This window comes from Megascapheus bottae, chromosome 17, assembly GCF_031878675.1.
Source record: "Megascapheus bottae isolate mThoBot1 chromosome 17, mThoBot2.hap1, whole genome shotgun sequence".
NCBI classification, from domain to species: domain Eukaryota; kingdom Metazoa; phylum Chordata; class Mammalia; order Rodentia; family Geomyidae; genus Megascapheus; species Megascapheus bottae.
Genome location: NC_143525.1, coordinates 10608778 through 10630671, shown reverse-complemented (window position 1 = coordinate 10630671; position 21894 = coordinate 10608778).

Below are 21894 nucleotides of genomic sequence, written 5' to 3'. Positions count from 1 at the left end.
TCCTACTTAAAGGATATTTAAGTGAGTTCTAATTTTCTTCTGTTATACTCTACAAAATCATTTCTCATAGAATCTTATTAAAGCTTAATTTTTATCTAGTGTAGTCATTTTGTTCAAATGCTCATTGGTTTATTGTTAGGTTTTCTTCCCATTGGAACTTCAACTTCTTCAAAGCCATACTTTTTTTTTTTTTTTGAGCTGGGTGTGGTAGCTCATTCCTGTAATCCCAGAATGGAGCCATTGTGAGACCCTATTTCAATGAAAAAAAAAATTGACCAGACCTTTTTCTGTCCTTTTCCTGTTGTAACTACACATTAGAGGCTCATAGGAGGTACTTGATAAGTATTCACTGAAGAAATGAATGCTTACACTTATAATGCAGGATCACCTTTGTAGGTAGCTGTCTGACCAAATACACTATTGTTTCTTCGGGTTATATTCTAGAAGCAAAGAGGTTAGTTAACAGATATAGGTCTTTAAAGCTTCAACACTGAATTGACCCATAGTCTGATTAATTTATGCTTCCACAGTATTGTACAAGAGAATCTCCTGACACTCCAGCCAGTATCTGTTGCTAACAAATGTAAATTTTATCATTTACAAATGAAAGAAACTGTCTATGATTATTGTTCTTAGACTAATTATTATTATAGTAGGTCATTATCTTGGGCCACTTTGTCCTGTCTTGATGGAATACCTGAGATTGGCTTATTTATCTATTTATTTTATGCTGGTTTTGGGGTTTGAACTTAGGGCCTTGTCCTGAGCAGGCGAAGTAATTCACCAATAGGCAGGTAATAAAATGCAACACAGTTTATTGATTTAACATAGCGTAACAGAGTTAACACGGTTACTGTATTCTGGTCCTAACTTGCCTAATTTTATCTGCCTATCCAGCATACCTGCTGGGCTCATCTCACTGGCATCTCTTAATCCCAAAATCGAACAGGGCCTGCCAGTCAGATGTTAGACGCAGCTCTCAGTCTTGCCCCAGTGTGACTTCGGGTCCTTGTCAGTCCTCTAGGGCAAAGAGCAGCTTCTGCATGGCCAAAGGTCTTCAAACAACAGTCTCAGTTAAGGCCAGCTGAAGTGCTGTCCCTCATTCTGGGTCCTTTGCTTACATTGGCTGCTCCTTTCTGGCCCAAACTCCTTCTTGCTTGATTCAGATTGGTTAGGGCCCAGAAAAGTCTCTTTCGGATTGGTTGTCCCAGGGATGTGCTAGAATCTTACTCTATCTCCTATGGCCAGGTGTCTGGACTCTGCCATTTTCCATTGCTCTATCTCGTGTGCCTGCGGGCTGGCCATTTCCACTGTTACTGCCCTATGCCCTTTTCTAGTGGTTTTATCTCTTATGGCCACATGCCCTTAGATACAAATTGGCATTGACAACATATTTCTTTAAATATTTTAGCTGTAGTTCATCCCATTGTTTTTCATTCTTATCATATTCATTATGTTAGTATTTTCACATCCTATTTATTTAATATTTTCATATCATATTTATTGCTAGTATTTTCACATTGTATTTATTCAATGTGAAAATGTGTATTTTGTCATATCATATTCATTATGCTAGTATTTTCTCATCATTTTCATTATGTTAGTATTTTCACATCACTACCAACTGTTCTACTTTCACATCTTTATGTTCATAACAGGCCTGCACAATGTCCCTAAGCTTTTATGTTCAAGGCTAGCACTCTACCAATTGAGCTACAGTTTTGCTTCAAGCTTTTTCTTTTCTTTTTTTTTTTTTTTTGGTCAGTCATGGGGCTTGAACTTAGAGACTGGGCCCTGTCCCTGAACATTTTTGCTCCAGGCTAGTCCTCTACCATTTCAAGCTGTAGCACCTGGTGGTTCACTGGAGATAAGAATCTCATGGACTTTCCCTGATGAGGCTGGCTTCAAACCATGATCCTCAAATCTCAGCCTCTTGAGAAGCTAGGATTACAGATGTGAGCCACTGGGGCCCAGCTTCGTATTCATTTTGTTATTCAAAGGAGTCAGTTATTCAAAGGAGTTAGTTACACCATTGCAATCATCCCCTGCATATAGTATACTTTAGTTAGTTTGTGTTTATATATATATATATATATATATATATATATGTTTTTCTAAATGTTTATATTTCAGATCTGACTTCCACATGTGAGAAAAAACATTAAACCTTTTTATTTTAGCGTTAATCTCATCCAAACCCCTCCCCATAGCTCCCATCTCCCACAGCACTTGCTTTGAAGATTATGTTTACGACATGTAGTGGAGAGTTGGGTGGGCACATTCAGATCATAGCAATCATGTTTTGTTGTTTGGCCATTTGGAAATCTTTTTCTGTTACTTGTCTAATTACTTGTTTACATAATTGGTTCCATTTCCCCCCTCTGCTCATTGCTTGCATTTTTCTTACTGATTTGTAGGACATTTTTATTCATTTTAGAAAAAAAATAGATAAGTGAAATGTTAGCCAATATTTTCTTTTAAATGGTTGCGTTGACTTAATCTTTGTTTATGGCAATTTTTTTAGTGTCCATGATCTATGTCATATTTTAATGAATTAAATTTGCTCATTTTTTGTTCCTATAGGGATTTTTCTTTCAATGTAACTCAATTGGCTTATATCTGTGAAGCATAAAAAATTTTATTATAGGATAGGGCTGGGAGTTTGACCTAGTGGTAGCATGCTTGCCTAACATGCACGAAGACCCAGGTTTAATTCCTTGGTACCACACACATAGAAAAAGGTAGAAGTGGTGCTATGGCTCAAGTGGTAGAGCTCTAGCCTTGAGAAAGCCCAAGGACAGCGCTCAGGCCCTGAGGTCAAGCCCCAGGACTGGCAAAAAAAAATTATTATAGGCAATTATAAGTGGGATCCATTCATATCTCTGTCTGTCTATCTATCTATCTATCTATCTATCTATCTATCTATCTATCTATCTATCTATATTGGTACCAGTTCTGGGCTTGAACTCAGAGATTGGGCACTGTCCCTGAGCTTTTCTGGTGCTTAATTTGAGATAAGAATCTCATCGACTTTCTTGCCAGGCTGGCTTTGAACAGTGATCCTTAGACCTAAGCCTCCCTTGTAGCTAGGATTACAAGCGTGAGCCATCAGTTCTGGACTAAGTTCAGAAAGTTTTTAAATGCTTCCAGATGATTCTAATTTGCATTCAACATTGAGTAAACCACCCTGGATCTTGGATTTTTACAACCTCAACTTGAAGAACTCATACCCCACCTCCCTTGTGGATACCATCAGTCAATGAGACTAATTCGGCAAGACAAATGACCCAGTTTCTTCAACAAATAAATGTGACAAAATACATGGTGCAGAGGAGTAGAAATAGTAACGAATGAGAAGACTGGACACATGTCAACCAAATGCAAGGGAGAAACTTGTGCGGATCTTGATTTGAATAGAACCCAAATAAGTATTTCTGAGACTGTTAGGGGAGAAATAGCACAGGTCATTGATCATAAGGAATTATTTGCAATGTTTGCTATGCTACAGTGATAATTGTATAAAAAGTACTAGGTCCTTATCTTCTAGAGATAAATATCAATATATTTATGGGTGAAATAAGCTATGTAAAATGTGTTCTTGAATATGGGGGGAACCCTAAAATGTGGGAAGAAATGTAGAAGAAAGGACAACAGTATTGATAGCTTAAAACTGCATGTCAGGTATCAGGCACAGTAGCACACACTTGCAGTTCTAGCACTCAAGGTGACGGAGGTAGGAGGATCATGGGTTTGAAGCCAGCCCTGGCTACACAGCAAGACTTTGTCTTCAAACAAGAAAACAACAATAAAACTTTCAGGACTTTGTGTGATGGGTAGCAAATTGTTTTTACTTGTATGTATAGTTGAAAATGGTAATAAAAGTGTTTGAAGGAAAGACAGGCAGGCCCATGATCTGAAGACCCCAGTGAATCTCTAGCCTGGTTTTCCATGAGGATGTTGGCAGCATTCCCCTTGGTGTGGATTTTTATTTCTTTTGGAGTAAGCCATATGCGATCTAGAAAGAACATAGACTTTCCTGTGGCTTTCCCGGTGAAAGGGAAGTAGAAAGCCAAACCAGAGAAACACCTTGCTGCTTATATTTTACATGCTCTGTAATGACTTTCTATTCTTTTCTTTTTTGTCACTCATGGGGCTTGAACTCAGAGCCTGGGCGCTGTCCCTGAGCACTTAGGCTCAAGACTGGCGCTCTACCACTTTGAGCTACAGGGCCACTTTTGGTTTTCTAGAACAGCAGAACACCAGACTTAACTTTAGAAATCTGAATTCCAAGGGCTGAGCCCTTTGGGGAGCTGAGCATCAAATCAGGAAGTAGGAGAGGGGGAGAAAAGGCAAGGTTTTCTCTCCATCAGATCACCAGAACAAGAGCCATTTGAGTCTGGCCTTAACAGTAAAAGAAACCACAAAGTAGGTAGGAATTGGCTTCTATTTTCTTTCCTTTTTTTTTTTCCTTGTCTTTTTTCTTTTGTTGTTGGCCATGGGGCTTGAACTCAAGGCCTGGCACTATCTCTGAGCTCTTCAGCTCAAGCCTAGTGCTCTACCACTTTGAGTCACAGAGCCACTTCTAGTTTTCTAGTAGTCAATTGGAAATAGAGTCTCACAGATTTTCCTGCCTCGGTTGGCTTTGAACCATGATCCTCAGATCTCAGCCTCCTGAGTAGCTAGGATTACAGGCCTGAGCCATGACTGCCTAGCTCTATTTTCTTGTCTAGTTACTGGTAGATACCTATAATCTTAGCCATTTAGGAGGCCAATATCTGAGGAAAGCAGTTCAAAGCCAGCTGGGGCAGAAAAGTCAGACTCATCTCCAAATAAACCAGCAAAAAAGTAGAGGTGGAGTTGTGACTCAAGTGGTAGAGTACCAGCTTTGAGCAAAAACAAAGCTGAGAGCTGGAGGCCTCAAGTTTAAGCAGTTCTGCACAATCTGAAATGTTCTTCCAGACTGTATCTTGCCAGGTTTGGCCTTGACCTTCCAGTAGCTAGTATTATACAGGTGGGAGCCTACATACCAGGTTACCAGTTGGTTCAAAGCCCCCCAGTGTAGCAGGGTAAAACCCTGTGCCAGAAGTACGGAGTACAAAGCTGGAGGAAACCAGAACATATTATTTGTAGCACATCAGAAGCCTTATTTTCCATACAGTGTCCTTTCTGAGAATACCTTCTGGACCCAGAGAGACTAGTTCCTGCCTTGCCCTGACCACCCAAAGTTCAGCCTCTCCTGCCTATCCAGGCTTACTTTCACAGGAGTTGTCCCATTTGTCAAGTTTTAGGCTTGCAACTCTGGCCTGGCCAAGCAAAAATGCCTTCTGTGACTTGAAAGTTTGAAGGTGTGGAGTTAAGTATGGGCTGGGTATGTCACTTTGGACGTCCTGACTGTCTCAGGGAAGGTGCAGAAAAGGCAAGTACTGGTTGTGGATAAAAGGGGAGAAGAGATGGTCTGGTGGAAGAGGGAGTCAAGAGAATGGTTCTGGTGGGATCCTGCGGGCCCCCAGTGTGTATCCAGGAGCTTTTAGAATCTCAGGTGTTGGCTTCTTTTATCTCCATGTTTGGTATCTTCAAGACAGGCTGGCAGAGCCCAGACAGGAAAGGCCATGAAACTCTTACCTCCAATGAACCACCAAAAAGCCAGAAGTGGAGTCGTGGTTCAAATGCTAGTCTCAAGCAAAAAAAGGTCAGGGACAGTGCCTCGAGTTCAAGCCCCAGAACCTGAGTGCACACACATGCACACAGGTCTAGCTGTACCCTGGAAATAAAAGGCCAGTGAAGAAGGATGAGCCTGCAGCCATTTGACAGGGGGAGGGTCTGGAAACTGGGGGGTTTTGTCTACTCTGACTCCTCTGAATCCTGCTCAAACTTAGGAGCACCTCTGTACCTATGCAAGGGAGAGAGGAAGGAAGTTGGGGAGGGGAGACCTTGGCCTTGGCAGTGAGGATGGGGAAGACTTCAGGGTGGCATAGGGGAGGGAGAGGAGGAGGGGGAGCAGCGCGGGAGGCCAGGAGATCAAGGGAGCGAGGGGGCCAGATCTCCCCCACTCATACCACATTCCTCCCCGAATTTTTTTTTCCCTTGGTTATGGAAGAATAGCAAATTAGCAAATTCACTAAAAAAAAAGAGCCAGAAGTGGAGATTGTTTGCCTATGCGGAGGCCAAGATGCATTAGGGAAGGAATGTGACCAGAACTATATATAACCCTTTTCTTGGCCCACCCACCTGTCCGGGGCTCGGGTGAGAGATGGGCTGTTTGTGCTGAGCTGGTATGTAGCTCATTTCACTCCGGGAGCCCACCCTCTGGACCCGAGCCTCGCTGCCAGTAGCGCTCCGTGACCATATATGGCAAAATGATATATGTGATCAAAAGAAGCTAAAAGTCTGCCATTGCGTCAGCTCCCTGAGCACGCAGCCCGCCGGCTCCCGGGAACGGGCTCGGCGATTGGCTGGGGCAGGCCCGGGGGCGGGGCCACCTCTCAGCGGTCTTCCAGCCTGCGCTCCAGCCTGGGCTGCCTTCTGTGCTCCGTGGGGGCCCGGTGGATACTGGGGGTGGGGGAGGTGGGGGTTAGGTGGGGGGGAGGGGGCCGGGAGAGTGGAGCGGGGCTCAGAGCTGCCAGAGAGGTGGGCATTGGCCTTAGGAAGATTAGAAATGGAGGGATAACTCCTGTTTGTTTGTTTGTTTTTTCCAGAAAGAACTGCGCTGGTGCAGTGTGTGTGTGTGTGTGTGTGTGTGTGTGTGTGTGTGTGTGTGTGTGTGTGTGTGTGTGTGTGTGTGTGTGTGTGTCCTACCTGGGCTCTGGATCTCACAGGTCCCCAACATCTCTTCATTTTCCTCGAACTTTAACCTACCAAGATTAATGTATGGCTGTACACCCACATATGGCTCCTCTCCCTAGACTTTTCCCTTCCTGCTCTCCTCCCTCTGTCCACTCTCAGGGGTCAAACCCCAATGCCTGCCTGCATAATTATGGCGATCCTGCAGTCAGTGGAGACTTTCCTTCCACAGGCCCTGAAGCAGGTATCCTTTGTCCTGTGGGATCACTTGAAAAACCAGCATGCAAGGCAGTGGCCTGTGTACAGGGCAAGTGAGGGACCAGGTTTTCTATGTCCCAGCATCTAAATCAAGTGTCATTACTTCCACTGGCAACATGGGAGGAGACAGGCCAGGGCATGAAAGCAGGATGAGGAACCATAAGGGCTATTATTTATTTACTTGCACTTAAGACATCAAGCTTGTTAGGCTGCCACTTCACCACTGAGCCATGCCTCCAGCACTTTTTTGCACTGTATTTTTAGGACAGAGTCTCACTTCTCCCCTGGACTGTGAAACACCTACTTGTAGTTTCCTGTCACTGGAAGGAACACAGGTGCACCTCGCCACAGCCAATTGGGGAGATAAAAGTCTTGGAGACATTTTTCCCCGCTTGGAACTCTGATCCTCTCCATCTCAGACTCCCATGTAGCTTGGAATGCTAAGCTTGTGCCACTGTGTCACTATGGATTCGGAAGGGGCTCTCAAAATCTTTTTCTGCCCAAGCTGGTCTTGAACTGTGATTCTCCTGTTCTTGGACTTGCAAGTGAAATACCAGTGCCTGGATCATAGGGAGTCTTGGAGAATGGTCACTAAGTTTGAAAGTAACTTGTCATGAAGCCATAAATAGCTAACAAAGATGTGTATCTCAGAAGGAATGCTTTAGCACAGCATGGAAGCCAGACTTCACTTTAGGTCTGTATATTACACAGGAATCAATATTGATACAAAAAAATAAAAAAAAAACTATCTCAAACTAAAGTACACCAAATTTTTGGTCCCTTGTGTCAGTCAGCTTTTTTTTTTTTTTGCCAGTCCTGGGACTTGAACTCAGGGACTGGGCACTGTCTTTGAGTTTCTTAACGTTAGAGCTCTACCACTTGAGCCACAGCACCACTTCTGGCTTTTTCTGAATATGTGGTACTAGGGAATCAAACTCAGGGCTTCATGTATGCTAGGCAAGCACTTTACCACTAATTCACACTCCCGGCTCCTTAGTCAGATTATTTGTGTGTGTGTGTGTGTGTGTGTGTGTGTGTGTGTGCCAGTCCTGGGGCTTGAGCTCAGGGCCTGACAGCACTGTCCTAGGGCTTTCTCAAGGCTAGAGCTCTACCACTTGAGTTACAGCACCATTTCTGGCTTTTTCTATGTATGTGGTACCTAGGAATTGATCCCAGGTCTTCGTGCATGCTTGGCAAGCACTCTACCACTAGGCCAAACTCCTGTCAGGTTTTTTTTTGTTGTTGTTGTTATTTGTTTTTTTTTTTTTTGGTCATTATCATTAAGATAATGAACTTACAGAGAAAAGATTTCTTTTGTCTTATATGTTCAGAAGGCACAGCTTTTGATTGGCTGATTTTGTGGCATGGCAGGAGCTAGAGGTGAAGTAAAACCACTCATCTCAAAATATCCCAGAAGCAAAAATAAAGGTAAAAGGAGTCAGGTGCCAGTGACTCACACCTACGATCCTAGTTACATAGGACAGTGAGATATGAGAGTCACAGTTTGAAACCAATGTAGGCAGGAAAATCTGTGAGACTCTTGCCTCCAATGAGCCACTAAAAAGCCAAAGTGGATCTATGGTTTAAGTGGTAGAGAGTCAGCCCCACATGAAAAACACTAAGAGACAACACCCAGACTGAACTCAAGTCTCAGTATTGGCACCAAAAATACACACACACACACACACACACACACACACACACACACACACACACACACACATGCGCATATATATATTATACAAAATATAATATGTAATTATATAACATACAGTTATATATTATATAAAACATAATTATATATGATATATGTGTATATAAGTATATACATATGGATGTGTATATTCATAATATCAACATATATGATCATTTTATATATATATCATATATAAAACCATTATATATCATATACATATATAATACACACACAGACACACATACACACACATATGTATATATAAATCATGGCTTTAGTGAACACCTAAGATTCAAATGACAATATGCACTTTGCAGACTAGAACTAATGCTGATTTCAAGAGTAGCTGAAACTAAGCTTGCCTGAGAAAGGTCATGATTGATAGCCTAGTGAACCATACAGAAAACATATCATAGTGTTAGGACCGTGGGTTCTAGACTCACACCAGATCAGAGTTTGAATACCAGTCTCTTCATTTTTAAGTTGTTGGACCGTAAGTGAGTCACTAAAGCTTCAGCAGTTTAATTTTGTAACACAGAAGTAGCAAACAAGCAAAAGCAAACAGGCTGTAATATGAAAATTAAACACAATGCCTCTTGTAGTGGATCTAGATACCAGACACGTTGGCTTGCTAAAAGTGCTGAGAAATCCTCTAGGCAAGAAACCTAAATTTGCCCAAACTTATTTGGCAATAAAGTTATGCAGCAATGCTCCATAAGGGATTCTGGTATAAAGTGATTTGGGAAGGACGGCTGCAAGAATTTCGCTTTTATCTTTAGATCTCTTGCATACCTTCAAAACCACCCCAATGAAACCCAGATGGCTTTGGGGGGGGGCTGTAAAATCCTTTTGGGGTGATTCCAGGGGCTGTGTCTCTGGAGTTCACTGAGGCGTGCCGACATTAACTTGTTCAGGAGCAGGAACGCCATTCTTGACAAGTTCTGCCCAAATGCTAAAGTTCCTTTTCCCAGTAGTGCATGGTCCTAGAGATAGGGAATGCTGGCACGCCTAAGGTGAGAAACTAATTTCAGGCCCCAAATAAAATGCATCTCTACATTGTACATGAGAAAATGAGCTCAAATAGAAAGACAAGCGAGTCATTCGAGGCCATCTGGAAGTGGGGGGCAGATCCCATAATTCAGAACTGGTTGTTGATCTTTGTACTTTTAGAAGAAGGCACAGACTGGGTCCTTTCGGCTTATGCCTGCAATCCTAGCTACTCAAGAGGTTGAAATCTAAAGATCACATTCCAAAGTCAGCTGTGGCAGAAAAGTACATGAGACTCTTGGCTCCAATTAATCCACAAAAAGCCAGAAGTGGAGCTATGGCGCAAATGGTAGTGTGCCAGTCTTGAGTGAAAAAAGTCAAGTGAGGGCGCAAGCCACTAAGTTCAAGCTCAAGTATTGAACAAAATAACAATAATTTTTGGTTAAGTACTAGACTTGTTGGGCGTGGTGGCTCACGCCTGTAATCCTAGCTACTCAGGAGGCTGAGATATGAGGATCAAGGTTCAAAGCCAGCCCGGGCACAAAAGGACCTGAAACTCTTATATCCAATTAACCTCTATAAAATGAGAGGTGGGGCTTGGATCAAGGGTAGGGTGGTAGCCTTGAGCTGAAGCACTCAGGGACAGTGCCCAGGTCAAGTTCAAGTCCCATGACCACCCCCTCCCCAAAATGTACTAGACTTAGGAAGGACTGCCTGGTGGCATCTGGGAGGTCCCTTATCTCTTGGGTCCTTCTCTTGAGTTTGCCATGTTGGAGGGATGAATGGGCAGGATTACTGTTCAGAGTGAAGGATTAATAGGCTTGAGTCCAGATGGTGAGCAGCTGTGCTCAGGCACAAACCAAGGGTTGCTTCCTCTCTTCTCTCTGGTGATGACACCAAGGATGAGATGGTAGGAAAGGAACTCACAACACAGGGAAGAGAGAACAGAAAGAATTTGGAAGAGGACCAAGGGGCCCCATCTTGGAGAAGAAAGGAAATGTCTTCTGCTTAACGAGAACATTATTTATCAGAAATAAGAGCAGGGCTATGGTTCCTACAGGGGAGCCAGTGGGCTCTGGCTCAGATTTCTGGGCCATGATAGATCATACCCATGGTTATTTTGAAGACAACCAGGGAACTAAATAGGTCCAACACAAATGATGACACGAGGTAGTTGTGGCAGACAGGGCCAACGCTAACAAGTTGAGCTCAAAGATCAGAAGTTTTGAGGCCAACTCTAAATATAGACTCCCATTTTTGAGGAAGCCAGAATGAGCTCTGCTAACGTGAACTCTGTCAGAAGAATAGCAAATACAAGCTCACAAATGGGGAGAATTGTGGAGGGGGTGCTGCGAGTTACTTGGCAGCAGAAAACTGAGATCAACCAGGCCGCCTCTTCTTTTCTTTTTAACTTGGTGTCTTCTCAAGCTAAGGACTTTGAAATAACTCACCGCCACATCCCTTCCCTCGGCCCTGCTGCCTTTTCAAAATCATCTTTAACTCAGAAAGACTCTCAAAGCAACTCAGGGAAAATAGCAAGCCCTCATTTCTCTCTCACCCCCCCCCTCAACCCCAATCGAACCCAAATGGCTCAGGACTGTGTGTTTCTTGGCTGGAAGAATATGGGTGACACACACCCCAGTAGGGCACTTCCTGAGTTCAAGTCCTGTGATCCACTTCATGTGCAACTGGGGATGAACACCGATACCATCCAGGGGCTATTGCTTATTGCTCCCACTGCGCATGAGTGGACTAGATCCGAAGAGCCAGATTCCTACCTCCCCTGAATCCTCGGCATCTTGAGCTCTTCTCCTCTACCTGCCACTCCCACTCGCTCTAAAGAGATCCCAAAGGGCTGACCTCTCAGAGCCATAATCTCCAGAAGATCCCTATTTAGCTAGATCTAAATCTGTGTTTAGATTTCCCTCCACTAACCCCACCTGCGCAATCTAGGCCAGGCCTTCGTTACTCTACAGGGCTCATTTATCATACTTGGCTGGATGGTTTTCCCCATGGCTTCGCACTGCCTGTGAAACGCCAAGTTCAAATAGCTTAGCTTGTGTTCATCACTTAAGCTCCAGCTTACCGTACCTCTCCCCCACCCAAGGCCATGGTGGTACTAGGGTTTGAACTCGGTCTCATGCTTGCTAGGCAGGTACCATTTGAGCCACATCTCCAACTTCGTTTTGCTTTACGATGGTCTTTCAGATGAGGTCTCTTGCTTTTGCCCTGGGCCCATGTCAGATCATGATTTTCCCGCCTAACCCTCCCATGTGGCTGGATGACCATGTGAACACTATGCCTGGCTTCTTTATTGAAATGATGTCTTGATAACTTTTTGCCAAGACTGGCCTCCAAAATAATCCTATTCTTTGCCTCTCAAGTAATGAGAATTACAGGTATGAGCCATCATGTTCGGCCCTTAGCGAGTGTGCGTGCGCGCGTGTGTGTGTGTGTGTGTGTGTGTGTGTGTGTGTGTGCTGGTATTGGGGATTGAACTCGGGGCCTGGCTAGCACTTGAGTAACACCTTCACTTCTAGCTTTTTGGTGGTTAGTTGGAGATAAGGGCCTGATGGACTTTCCTCAGTCATCAGGTCTCAGCCTTCTGAGAGGCAAGGACTATAGACATGAGCCACTAGCACCCAGACAGCGAACTCTTTGCAGACAACATCCTGTCTATAAGACAAGAGTAATAAATATTTGTTGAATGAATGAATGAATGAATGAGTGAGTAAGAAGTGGGAACTTATCACTTCTACCAGCCTCCATGGCTCCTCAAAAGAAAAGATGTAGATGGGCACTGGTGGCTCATGCCTGTCATCCTAGCTGCTTAGGAGCCTGAGATCTGAGAACCTCAGTTCAAAGCCACCCAGATCAGATGTAACTGCTCCCTGGCTACGTGTGTGTTTCCTTTTCATCTTTGTGCTTCAGGGCAGGAGAGACTCTAGCACAACATTCCTGAAGGAAATCTCCCCATTTCCTGTGCTAAGAGCTTGTTGACCTCAAAGGCCATGAAAATACAGGGGATGATGTCATACAAACCTGGGAAGGAACTGGTGACCTCGCAAATCCGTTCCCATGGCTAACAGATGCCTGAGGTTTGACCACTAGGTGAAAAATAGCTGATTCCTAAGCAATGATTCAATCCGATGTTGTTTTCATCCCTGTGAAACGTGCAGTAAAATATGGGCAGGATCCATTGAGCTCAAAGGCCATGCATGTTAGAAATGCCTTCTCCAATGAGGGGGACTGGGCTGAAATTGTTTGCAGGTATGAAAACAGAACAAGGAAATTAGTGGAAGTTGTCTTAAGGAGGAAAGCGGAAAGGGAAGGAGAGGTGGTTGGCTATATTGTAAGTGTGTATAGAAATATCACAATGAAACCTACCTTGTACAACTAATGTACGCCAACAAAACATTTAATGACTGCCTTAACCAATCTTGAAAAAAAATCATTATTATAAAAGAGATATACAGAGGGATGTAATGTAAGTCAGATAATGGGTACTCTTCCTTTTGGACAATGCCACCCCTACCCTCATTCCATTCACTTCAATGCTTCTTCTTTGCCTTCCCAAAGACAGATAAATGAAGGAACAGGACAACAAGAAAAGAAAACAAAAACAGCAACAAAGAAAGAAAGGTCTTGTTTCCATTTCCTGGAGTTCATTTTAGTAAATATTATTTTACATGATCAAGGCACATAGGTATTGCAGCTTTGTGTTCCTCTCCTAAGAATATCCTCTTTTGGTCTCACTGTGTGTGAATGCTTAGAATCCTGTATAATTTATCACGTTACATTGTATGTTAGATCTAGTCTCCGACTAGGAGAGAAAACTTGTGCTGTTTGTGTCTCTGAGCTTAGTTTACTTCCATTTCCCTGCTCGTGACATAATATTATTCTTTCTGATAGCTGTGTAAAGGTGCCATTGTGTATAGGAACCACATTTTTTTTGATCCACTCATCTATTGTAAGGCATCTGGGCTATTTCCATTAGCCTTCACCAATCTTAAAGCCAAGAATGTACAAAGTCATACTGCTTTGTACACTGTGGACCTATAAACCCTGGGGTAGGGGGCTCCTTCTTTGAATTATGGGGTCAGTGACAAGGCAGTGACAGAATGCTTGTTACATAATCTCAGGAGAGTCAAGAAAATTTCCTCCAAACTAGGAATGATACTGTAACTTCTTTGATGACTGAGAATCCTTTAAACTCATGGAAATTTAAAATTAAATATAGAGATTATAAGGAACTCCTATTAATGTTTTAATGTAAAAGAATTTATACACATTTATGTATTTATAATACTTAAATAAATTTAGCCTATTTTGAGAAAAAAACAATTGAAAATTAATAATTTTATCTAATTTATTCATATTCATGGTTTTGAGCTAAAACTTCCATAATTTGTGATACATATATCTCAACTATATATATGAGATTTATGAGATATAGCTCACATCATATACGTATGAGAGAGATATATCTCATATCTCATAGGTATTATTTCATATATTTGAGAGTTATATGTCTGGTATATATCAGATATCTGATATATATGTATGTACAACATAGTTCATGCATATTAAATGAATATATGAATTATATATCATATATATATATTTGCTAGTCCTGAGGCTTGAACTCAGGGTCTGGGCACTGTCCTTGGGCTTTCTCAAGGTTAGAGCTCTACCACTTGAGCTACCACACTACTTCCAGCATTTTTTGTTTATGTGGTATGGAGGAATGGAAATCAAGGCTTCATGCATGTCAGGCAAGCACTCTATCACTAAGACACATTCTCAGCCTGTCATATATATTGTATATATACACACTATTGGAACATTTAAGAGAACTTAAAATTCCCCCTATTTGTATTTTACTCATTAGAAGAATCATTGAAATTTAAGGAGCTGTCTGTTAAAGATTATGAAAATAAACTGGATACAATAAATGTCTACATACAATTTGAAATGTTTAAATGGAGTTTAACTTTGTAATTGGGACCAAGTATTCACAATCCTTTTTTAACAGTGATAGTTCAACTATACTGGAAACAAATCGAGTCAGATTTGTAAACTGAGGCTTAAAGAAGAGTTATGTTTTGTGAATTGTAACTTCAGTAGATTCAATATAATGAGAGAGGTGAATGAAAATTGAATGATGAAGTCTGTTGGGTTGTTTGGGGCAGGGTGAGGATCAGAATATATATGGGATGGTCCTGGGACTTGAACTCTGGGTCTCGGTACCAACCCTTAACTTTTGTACATAAGGCTAGTGTTCTAACACTTGGGCCACAACTCTACTTCTAGCTTTCAGTGGTTACTTGGAGATAAGAGTCTCTTGGTCTTTCCTGCCTGTGCTGGCTTTAAACCACAATCCTCAGGTCTCAGCCTCCTAAGTAGCTAAGATTACAGGCATGAGCCATCAGCGCCCAGATAATCAGTACATATTCTATGCATGTGGGGAAATGATGAACCCCATACAATTAATAATAATGATAACAAGAAAAATTAGTGGGACATGAATGGCTCAAGCCTGTAACCCTAGCTATTCAGGGCTCTGAGGACCATGGTTTTAAGTCAGCTGGGGCAGGAAAGCCCGTGAGACTCTTGTTTCCAACTAACCAGACAAAAAGTCAGAAATGGCTCAAGTGGTAGAGCATCAGCCTTGTGGGGGAAATCCAAGGTCCTGAGTTCTAGACCCAGTATGAACACAAAACAAACAAACAAACAAATATAACATGCCTGCCAAGCCTCTGACTTGTTGCTTGTAAACTGAGACTTACAGAAATACCTGACTTGTAGGAGACTGAGAAGATAAAATGAGACCCTGGCTTTAAAAGTATTTGGCATGGTGCCTGTCATATGTCTGGCATTCATTCAACATGCTAGAAATTATTCTTCTTTATTTTTCTTTTCTGAAAGTACTAGGGCTTGACGTACTAGGGCTTCCTGTTTGCCAGGCAGGTGCTCCAGGACTTTTTAATTTCACCATTAATATATATATATACATATATATATGATCTTGACTGGACACTAGTGTCTGTAATCCTAGCCTACTCAAGAGTTGGTGATCTGAAGACTACTGTTGAAAGACAGCCTGGGAAGAATATCCCATGAGACTCTGATCTCCAGTTAACCACTGGAAAACTGGAAGGGGTGCTGTGGCTCAAGTGGTACAATAGTAGCCTTGAGCAAAAAGAGCTCAGAGACAGTGCCCAGACCCAGAGTTGAAGTCACAGGACCACCACCAACAACAAAAGGATCTTGTTATGTTTTTTAGTCAGCCTGGACAGTAATAGCTTTGTTTGTTTTGTTTTTTTAATGAAATCTTACTTTCTGCCTGGCCTGGCCTGGAACTATGATCTTTCTGAGATTATAGGCATGTATCCCATGCATAGCCTTAATCCCATGGCCTTAAAAGAATAGAGAATCCAGGGGCATTTGTGCAGACTGAAGGCCATGCGAGGATATAGCATGAAGGTAGCCATCTTTAAGTCAAGGAAAGAGGCTTCAGGAGAAAACAGGCCTGCCAAGTGATATGGGACTTTCAGCCTTCAAGATTTGTGAGAAAATAAGTTGCTTGTCACTTAAGCCATGCAGACTGCAGTCTTTTTTTACACAGCCCTAGCAGTAATGCACTGGTTAACAAGTACCTCAGGTTGAGGTGTTTAAACCACAACTTCATTATTCTATGTGATTTCTGAACATCTGGAATCTGGGAACAGCTCACCTGGGGGAGGGGAGTGGGTTCCAGACTCCAGGTCTATAACAAAGCACAGTCAAGATTCTCAGGCTATGAAGTTGTCTGGTGGCTTCAAAGATGGAAGGCTCCATGTTCCAGATTCATGCACTATGGGGATTTATTCATGGAGGTATAAGGAGTGATACAGGCCTTCTCTAGGTGGAATGAATCTGGAGGGACAACATGGAAGAAGCCACAATGCCTTTTAGAACCTGATTTAGAACCTGTATTCTGTTTGTCAGCAGTGAGAGAGACATTCGGCCCAGCCCACACTTTGAGGGGGAAGATTCATCCTTTCTCTTGAGGAGCAGGTAACTGGAAGCTCTCAATGTTACATAAGATTATTATTATAATGATTATAATCATGATATTTAACTTGCTAAGTGTCAGTGGCTTGTGTCTGTAATTGTTGCTACTCAGAAGGCTGAGAGCTGAGGGATGTCAGTTTGAATTAACCATGAAAAAGCCAGAAGGGAGGTGTGGCTCAGTTGGTAGAGGATTGGCCTTGAGTGAAAAAAACTAAGCAGGAGCAAGAGCCTGAGGCACTGAATTCAAGCTTCAAAACAATACCACCACCAACAAAACCCTCTACAGAGACAAAACTTAAATTATAGAGATAATGTCACTGATTTCTATTTATGGAAATTCAAATGAGTCTTGCACAGGGAAGCAGCCGCTGATTTCTGCCCTGTGGAAGTGATAATTTCTGCATCTATTAGCAAATTAGGTTTAGCATTTCCAATCACAGATATGCGTAGTTTTTCCTTGTGTTGTCATTCACATTCTCTCAATAGATGTCATAATGTCTATTTAATATCTGTATGCAGTTATAATTTTACTTGAAAAATTACTCTGTAAGCCAGGCACTGATGGCTCATACGTGTAATCCTAGCTACACAGGAGGCTGAGATCTAAGGATTTCAATTGGAAGGCAGCCTAGTAGGAAAGATGATGAGACTCTTATCTGCACTTAACCACCTAAAATCTAGTGGTGGACTTATGGCTCAGAGTGATAGAGTGCTAGCCTTAAGCAAAAGCACTCAAGAGACAGCACCCAAGTTCTGAGTTCAAGCCCCATGACTGAAAAAAAAAGTCCTTTAGCAAGGTGGTAGTAGCTTATGTCTGTAATTCTAGCTACTAGCTGAGAGGATTGTAGTTTGAGGCCAGCCTAACCAAAAAGTTCTTGAGTTCAAGCCCCAGGACTGGCAAAATAAACAAACAAATAAATAAATAGTGCAACAAAATGACTGGAAAAGTGACTTCACAGTAAAGTGCCTGCCTAGCAAGTCTGAGGCTGTAAGTTCAAACCCAGGTAGTGCCAAACAATGAGCAAACAACCCATAAGTGCATATAAGATCCATAAAAAACACTGGGAGATTCACAAACTGGTTGAAGTGCATTCATTGCTTTCAAGGTCTAAACCCCAGGGGAACGATGTCTTTATGAACTGTCCCTGGGGCTGGCATTCATCAGGGCTTTCTCTTGGTTTTTACACACACACACACACACACACACACACACACACACACACACACACATGTATGGTGAGAAGTAAAAAGAGAGCTTATCTGCATAGGTCTCATGTACTCACGCCAGCTCTTCAAAGCACACTGGTGCTCTGGCTGGTATTAAAAGAGTCAGATTTCAAGCCTAACAAGGATTCCACGTTGCTGTCACTGCCTTTGAAGATGGTGTAGGCCATGCAACTCAAGAGTGCAGTTGGCTGTGAGTCGCAGAGTGGCCCTTTGCTGACAGCTAGCCAGGACACTAAAACTTCAGACCCACAGCTGTCGGCGCTGCACTACATCATCAACCTAAATGAACTCGCAAGTGGATTGATCCTGTTTGGATTCTCCCCATGAACACCCAGCTGGCTGATGCTTGATTTCAGTCCTGCAAGCTCCTGATGAGAAGCCCGGTCCAGCTGCTTGCACATCTGACTTACTACTGGCTATGTGATACTAGGTGGCTTTGAGTTTAGCATTCCAAATCTGTGACAATTTGTTACACACATCACAATCAGTTTCGTATCCTCGCTGTCATTCTGTTGAATGTTTCCACGTCAAGTTCTAAAAAAAAATACTTCAAATGGCTTCTTTTCACCAGGTACCCCATGATTCATGCCGGTACCATTAGCTTACAATCCCTAGCTACTCAGGGAGCTGTGAGCTGAGGATCTCAGCTCAAAACCAGCCTCAGGAGAAACCTCTGTGAGACTCTCCAAATAGTTGGCAAATAAAACAGAAATGGAGCTATGGCTCAAGTGACACAGCACCAGATATGAGCAGAAAATTCAAGCCAAGAGTAGGAGGCCTTGTGTTCAAGCTCCAGTACCAGCACACATACAGTGGCGTGTGGTGTCTTGTGTGATGTCCCTCCCTTGGTATCGCTAAGCCTGGCTTTATTTCCAGGCTCTAGACTCCTCAGCCTGGCCCAGGGGCCTGCTCTCTGGAATTCACAAATTAAAGGGAAGGAGAACCTGGACCCTGCAGAGAGGAACTCTACACTTGACTAGTGTTACAGCTCTTGCTGGGCTTTCTCTCCGAGGCAGAGAAGCTTCCAGAAGCAGGAGTCTCAGGAGACTCTTAAATGGTTTGGGCACCCTGCTGAGCACAAAGGAGACTAGTCCACACCCCTGGGATTGAAAGTTAAGGAGCAGCTCAGGCTGGGTGTGTGGTTCAGGTGGTAGAGCCCCTGCCAGTGAGCAAAAGCAAGTGTCAGATGATGAGTTCAAGTCCCAGTTTTGGACAAATATTTAAAGAGGAAGGAAGGAAGGAGACAGAAAGCAAGCAAGCAAGCAAGCAAGCAAGCAAGCTCAGGACAGGAGAACTCATTTGAAGTACCTGAGCAATCAACCCTAAGATGGCTTGAAATGAGAGGCAGAAGTTTCCAGTCCTTGCTCCAGCTGATCAAACGCCTAGTGAAGAAAATGTGGGTGCCTGGGGAAAAGGGTTCTAAAGGTAAACATTAGGTTAAGAATGGATAGCTGGTCCCACAAACACGGGGCTCTTCAGAGACTGAGATCACCTTCAAAGCCTTTCGGTTCTATCTTGTCCTCCCCTGCAGCCGGGTGCACCATGTGTCCTTTTCCATACGCACACAGGGATATTCATCTACCTGGCTGTCTGCATGCTTGGCTCCTTTCCTTCCTCTCACCTCCCCTTCTTTTCTCCTTCCCCTCTTCCCCTGTCCCTCAGGAAAAGCTAGAAGGTTTTGATGGGGAGCACATGAGAGTCAGCCCCATCCCCCACTCCCAGGGCTTCCTTTTCCCTCCCTTTATCCCTAAAACATCCAGAGCCCTGACTGACAGTGAACCATTTCATCTCTGGAACCAATCAGTTATTTCTGCTCTAATGAGCTCATGTCTTTCCTTGCTGGGAAAACTCCAATCAAGCCCTTAACCTCATCTGTTTATTCTTGGAACTCAATCTCATCCATCTGGGATGAGATTGCACACGCTTGGGCTTTTCTTTCTTTTCCTCTCCTTTTTTCTTTTCCTTCCTTTCCTTGCTCTCTTTTTCTTTCTTTCCTTCTTCCTTCCCCCCCTCCCTCCCTTCCTCTCTCCCTCCCTCCTTCCCATCCTCCTCATCCTCCTTCCTTCCTTCTTTCTTTCCTTCTTCCTTTCTGTGCGTGTGCGTGCGTGCGTGCGTGTGTGTGTGTGTGTGTGTGTGTGTAGTGGAACATGACCTCAGGGCCTTGCACTCTCACTCTGGCTTTTTCACTTAAGGCTGGAACTCTTTTTTTTTTTTTTTTTTTTTTTGCCAGTCTTAGGGCTTGAACTCAGGGTCTGGCTATTGTCCTTGAGCTTCTTTATGCTCAAGGCCAGCACCCAACCATTTGAGCGACAGCACCACTTCCAGCCTTTTCCATGTATATAATACTGAGGGAATCGAACCCAGGGATTCATGCATGCTATGCAAGCACTCTACCACTAAGCCACCTTCCCAGTCCTATGGCTGGCAAGCACTCTACCATTAGGCCAAACTCCCCTCTCCCCCAACCCTGGCTGGCATTCTTAGCTTCTGGCTTTTCTGCTAGTTAACCAGAGAGTAGCGTCTCATGGACTTTCCTGGCTTTGAGCCTCCATCCTTAGATCTCAGCCTCCGGACTATCTAGGATTACAGGAGTGAGCCACTAGCACCAGTCAGATTTGGGCTTCTTCTAAATATGGGCGCAGATCCCAGAGAGAGAAGAGGCTGAGGTGGGGAATTCAGCTAGGAGGAGTGATGGCTTCATCCTCTCTACTATTAAAGAAGCCCTCTCTCTTCGTTAGGTCCCTGACAGTTCCTGAACCTTCTAGAATTTGGCCTCCCTCTTGGTGTAGACTTGGGAGAGGGAGGGATATGAGTTTGTGGATTTGTGGCTTCTCTTGAATTCAAGAAATCTGCCTAGAACCACAGAATTTATTCACCCTTTGGCCATGTTCCCATTCAACCTAAATATGATTTTTATATATGTATATATATGTTTATTGTATTATATTAAAAGGCGACAAGATTAGAATGAGCTCTACACATGGGACTGAGATGAGCTTGTGTGTCATCATAGGAATTCCAAGTGTGACCCTTCTGGATTCCTCACTTCATTCAAGCCAGAAACCTGACCTTGAAGGGGGAAGGGAGTGGGGGGGGGAGAGGAGGAGGGAGGAGCGTGACAGAGTCTCAGAGTGTGTGCAGTCCTAACAGGCTGGGCTTCTCAAACACCACCTCACAGGGACAGCAGAAGCTGAGGGTGGAGTGGGGTGTGTGTGTGTGTGTGTGTGTGTGTGTGTGTGTGTGTGTGTCTGTCTGTCTGTCTGTCTGTCTGTGTGTCTGTGTGTCTGTATGTGTTTATCAGAGAGTTGGAGATCCAGGACCCAGTGTTTGAGGGAAGCTATTTCAGAGACCTCTCCTCACCCATTCTGCAAGTTGGGGAGATGATGACCTCTGACCTGGAACCCCTTCCAGAGAGAGAGAGAGAGAGAGAGAGAGAGAGAGAGAGAGAGAGAGAGAGAGAGAGAGAATATCTGATTGGACAGGCCAGCTCCACTAGGGCCAGGATTCCTCACAGGGTGGAGAGGACAATCTGATGATTTGGGGGGGAGGGGGGAGGGGTCGGTGAAGGGGCTTGAACTCTGGGCCTGGGTATGGCACTGTCCCTGAGCTCTTCAGCTCAAGGCTACTGCCCCCCTTGAGCCATAGCTCACTTCTGGTTTTCTGGTGGTTAATTGGAGAAAAGAATCCCATAGACTTTACTGCCTAGGCTGGCTTTGAACTGTGATCCTCAGATCTCGCCTCCTGAGTGGCTAGGATGACAGGTAGGAGCCACTGTGCCCAGCAATCTGAAGATTTTTGTGAGCTCTTCCTCCAGAATTTCTTTGCCTGATGTGTCTGTGAGGTGGGTCGGGGAGGGCTCACTCACGGCGTTGACGGCGTTGCTTCTCTTC